At 41.7% G+C, this 4,911-nt stretch overlaps 2 protein-coding genes across 4 annotated transcripts in view; both read left to right on the forward strand.

The window, feature by feature from the left end:
• Positions 1-1,058: 1,058 nt before the first annotated feature.
• The window catches only part of LOC116084991 (60S ribosomal protein L39-like), a 4,672-nt gene continuing 819 nt past the window's right edge, over positions 1,059-4,911 (forward strand). The window contains exons 1-2 of one of the 2 annotated variants that reach the window (XM_031362366.1): positions 1,059-1,176; positions 1,293-1,372. The gene's annotated coding sequence lies outside the window, so the exon portion shown is untranslated. The remainder of the gene's footprint in view (positions 1,177-1,292; positions 1,373-4,911) is intronic. The other variant, XM_031362373.1, reaches the window with a different exon arrangement.
• Atf7ip2 (activating transcription factor 7 interacting protein 2) overlaps positions 1,146-4,911 on the forward strand; it is a 55,510-nt gene continuing 51,744 nt past the window's right edge. For both annotated transcript variants that reach the window (XM_031362322.1, XM_031362353.1), the window contains exons 1-2: positions 1,146-1,176; positions 1,293-1,372. The gene's annotated coding sequence lies outside the window, so the exon portion shown is untranslated. The remainder of the gene's footprint in view (positions 1,177-1,292; positions 1,373-4,911) is intronic.

The raw sequence follows: 4,911 nt of genomic DNA on the forward strand, positions 1-4,911 counted from the left end.
ATGAAAGACAAGCTGTCCAAGAGAATGAAGGCTGTGCACTGAGGCACATCAGGGTGAGGCTCTGTGGGCTTCGAAAGCAGAAATGACTATCAGGATGGAGTCCAATGGAAAACTTACTGGCTTTAGGTTCCAACCCGAAGTCTCAGATGAGGAGCCTTTGTGCTGAAATCTCTCTTTGAGTCATGGTTTCATATAGTACCATCTATGCTATCAGGTACTGTTGCGTGTGGGAAGGAAGCTTGCATGCCAAATGGAGATATTTTTACCCTTTAATAGGGACCAGTTTATCTTTACACAACATGGTGTGAGTCAGAGAAAACATGGCTGACACTGGACATAGGAGCTATAACTTAGCACAAAATGTCTGTAGAGCCCCCAAATCAACAGTGGCTAAATCTACTGTATATTCTTGGCAGAATGCCACTTTTATGTGGTTCTGTATAAATATGGGTTTGAGGTCAGAAGCCTTTGTCGATTCTTTACCTGCTTTGTCAGTCTGAGTTCCTGGACTTAGTTGTGGGCATGGATCGTACATGTGGCTTTGACATGTGATTTTGGTTTTTAAGACAGGGTCTTATGTAGCCCTGGCTAACTTGGCCTTTGCTATGTGTGGCCAAGAGTGACCTAGAAGTTTTTTTTCTTTTACCTCTCAAATGGTGGGATTATGAACAAGAGCCACTACGGCACATGACATGTAATTTTGTATCTCCTTTCATGTCTGCAACCTTTTTATCTACAGACAATTCACAACTAGTAAACATTTTGAGTCTTGGGGGTGGAGGGCAGCACTCCTGTTATACTTGAGAGGTGGACACTTCCGTCCGGCACAATCGTATTTGGCAGTTTCTGAATCCCAAGCTCCTAAGGCATTAAAAGTTCTTTTTTATTATTTTTTTTATGACAATAAATAACACAAACTTAACTCTATTTCACTTTTTTTTTTTTTTAAACAGTTCTAACGGTCATCCCGGGAAGGCTAGCAAGCACAAGGCACCAAGACTCCGCCCCAGAATTTCCTTTTCCGGAAGCTAGGGCTTGCTTTAAGTAATCTGCGCCTGCGTACTTATGACACCCAATGCCTCTCCCGGATTTCCGGTGGTCGCCATTCTTTTAACTGCCAAGCCGTTGCAGCCGTCTGGTGTGCGGTCCAGGGCTCTCGCTTTGCAGGGCTCACAGGTGGGTCGGTGTGTGGCATTGCGGCCTGGGCTTGTGCCACCACCTCAGCTTTGGGGCTCAAGGCCTGCGCCTCGCTGCTAAGGAAACTCTTTTGGGTTTTTTTGTTTGTTTTCTAGGAAACCTGACAGAGTCAGGCGCTCAATTCCACCGTGCCTTTCCAAGTTACTCTAATCTGGTTTAGACTCACCAGGAGGAGGTAAGAGGAAACACTATATGGCAATTAGTTGTTTTTTAAAAGCCCAGCAATTTCCTTTAAGTCTTTGTAGTGGGTCTTCTCCTGAGTTCAGGTTGTGGTCCCCTCCCACCTCTCCTTTCCTCGGCCCCTTTGTTTCTTTTACAAACGTTTCCAACGATTTCATCTTCTTTATCTACTTCTACTTTGACTGTGTAGAAGAAAAAGAGCCTTTTGCTGCTTCTTCTGTAACACTAAAATTACAGTTCCTACCACAGCTGGTTTATACAGTGCTGGGATTGAACTTAGGACTTAATGTATGCCACACAACTACCACCCGAGCTATATCCCCAGCCCTGCAGCCCCATTGGATTGATTTTACAGAAGGGACTAGTGATGGCCCCTTGTGTAGTAGAGACTCTCTTCTTTGACAGTTATAATGCTTGGGGTTTTGAACAGGATTTAGATATCTAGTTAGAACCTTCTACACGATTCAGGTTACCATGCCTTCCTATGGAGCCAGAGATACGACTCAGGTCCTGTTCCTGCGACTAGTATTTAAAAAGTACTGCACTTTCAGTCCTTGGCTTTATTTTACAAGGTTGAGTATGTGTATCTCGGGGACCCTGACTCCAGTGTCCCCCAGAGAGTGTTAAAGCCTTAACTAGTTGCCAACACCAGTTTTGAGAGATGTGATAGAGGATGAAGGATACGCTGAGTGATTGCCATGCTCTGGAAATGAAGCAGGAGGCTGAACCAGAGTAAAACAGACAGAAAATGAAGGCAGAGATGACAACTTTTCATACTTTTTGATACAAAGTAGAATCACTCCAGTGGCCGATAAACATGCAGTCACTGCAGCTGGTCAAATAAAATATTAAGGAACGTATTTGGAGAACTGCTGGAGGCGTGCAGGATAAGCTAATCTAAGCCACAAAGGCATGGGACTTTTTAGGTGAGATGGAGGGCCAGATCTGGTTGGTCAGTACACAGGGCTGGAAATTCCCTGTCAGACCCACATGCTTGATGGTCTGATGACACATTTGTGGTACTATCACCATGGCAGGCTTCTTAAAGGGGGCCTAGTTGAAGGTGTTAAGGCTTTTATTTGGTATGCTCAGTATGTTTGGGGCCTTTTGTTTTGAGATGGTTTTGATATATCTTTGTGCCCATATGATCCTCATATACTCTTGTCTTTTTTATAGTTTATCATTTTGAGACTTATGGTTGATAGTATCTTTGTGTTCAAAGGAGATGCCTTGCGGGGTGGTGGTGGTGCACACCTTTAATCCCAGCACTTGGGAGGCAGAGGCAGGTGTATTTCTGAGTTTGAGGCCAGCCTAGTCTACAGAGTGAGTTCCAGGACAGCCAAGGCTACACAGAGAAACCCTGCCTGGAAAAAACCAAAAAAAAAAAAAAGAGAGAGAGATGCCTCTGAGATTTTTCTCAAGATGGCACACCAGGCAAGGGACAAGATGAAAGTCACTATTTTATACAAAGTTAAGGGCATCTTTTGTACTTAGAGATTTTGAGGTCATACCAGCTACATGAGACCATCTCACAAGCAATTTAAACAATAACAATGCTTCAATGACTAGATTTATGTTGGTTTCAAAATATACCTATAAGCCAGGCATGGTAGCATGTGCCTTTAATCCCACCTATTAGTCAGAAGGCAAGAGATAAGTAGATCTCTGAGATCAATGAAAGGTGAAATTTAATTTCATTCTTCCTTGATTGGGTATGAGAGAAAGAGAAATCTCATATTGTCCAGCCAGACCTTGAACTGATCCTCTCACCTCTAGCTGCCAAGGGTTATGATTACATATAGACATCAATATACCAATTAATTAATTGTTACATTAATCCACTAAGCTGTTAATTCCACTTAATTTAATCTCATTAGTTTTTCCCCATGCCAAGGCTCATCCTGACCTGTGGTCCCTGTTCTTACTGACTTTTCAAATGCTGGAATTTAGACCTGTTCTATTGCTGTGAAGAGATCCATGACCAAGACAACTGGTATAAAAATGGGGAGTTGCATATATTTTCAGAGGCTTAGTTCATTATCATCATGACCAGGAGTATGGTGGGATGTAGGAAGGTGCTAGAAGAGTAGTTAAGAGCTATAACCTCAGATGTCGGCAGAGCCAGACACTGGGTAGTATGGGCTTAGAAAGTTCAAAGCTCATCTGAAGTGACACACTTCCTTCAGTGAGGCCATCCCTCCTAATTGTGTTCAAAATAGTGCCCCTCCCTGATGACTAACCATTCAAATATATGAGGCTTCGGAGTTGGGTGGGGTGAATTCTTAGTGAAACCACCACAGAAATCACATTAGGGGAGTCTGTGCTCAGTATGTCAGTCATTTTTTCTTTTTCCAGTGTAAAAAGCTAGGAAATGAATATAAAATCTCAAAGATAAAGTAGATTATAATTTCAGTGTGGGGAAAGTTATTTAGGTGAAGTGCCTTTGTGATAAAGGAGAATTTCAGCACCTCTGTCTCGTTTAATTTTTGTCTTTACATTTATTTTAATGTGCATGAGTGCTTGCATGTATGTTCATGCACTGTTTGTGCCTGGTCCCACAGAGGTTAGGAGAGGGTTAGAAGATCCCTTGGAACTGGAGTTAACAGATGTTTGTCAGCTGCCATGTGGGTGCTGGGAACTAAACTGGGGTTTTCTGGAAGAACAAGTACTCTCTGTCTCTATTTTTCAACCAGCTTTTTCACCATCAAATTATTATTTTGATAACAGAAAAAAAAAAAGATCTCCTTTTTTTCTCTTACCCTGTCCCCAGGACAGGTTCTAACTTTATAGACCTCGCTGGCAGTTTGGCTGGAATCTTGCTGTGTAGCTAGACCATGCTGGCCTTGAACTCAGTAGAGATCCTCCTGCCCCCTGAATACTGATATTAATGGCATACATACACTACCATGCCTGGCTCATCTTTTTGTTTTGTAGCATACTTGGATTATTCAAATGAAATTAAATCATTGCATTATCAAAATTAGGTGGTATGTTTGTTTGATGTATTTTTAAAACTAATTTTGGTATAGTAAAGTAAAAAAAAAGAAATAGGTGATCATTTTAGCACTCAAAAGATTTTTAAATACTAGCAAAAGTTATACACATACACGTGCAGGTAATATTGTTTGAGAAAGTACTTAAAATATCATAAGAGTAAGGTTATAAAATTCTTTAACCTACATGGCATAGGACAAGTTTCCTGGGTCATTCTGAGAATATATTTCTGCCAACTTCTTGATACCTGAAGAAAATTAATGACTTAGTACAACTATAAATGAGTACACTGTAGCTGTCTTCAGACATACCAGAAGAGGGCGTCAGATTTCATTACGGGTGGTTGTGAGCTACCATGTGGATGCTGGGAATTGAACTCATGACCTTCCGAAGAGCACTTGGTGTTCTTACCCGCTGAGCCATCTCACCAGCCCACAACCCTTTTTCTTATGTCAGAATCTTTGCCTGACTGAACTGATTGATCTAGCAGCCTCTTTTCCCTCCCCACTCCCTGGTTTGTTTTTTTTTTTTTTTTTTTTT

Source organism: Mastomys coucha, unplaced genomic scaffold (assembly GCF_008632895.1).
Source record: "Mastomys coucha isolate ucsf_1 unplaced genomic scaffold, UCSF_Mcou_1 pScaffold12, whole genome shotgun sequence".
Lineage (NCBI taxonomy): Eukaryota > Metazoa > Chordata > Mammalia > Rodentia > Muridae > Mastomys > Mastomys coucha.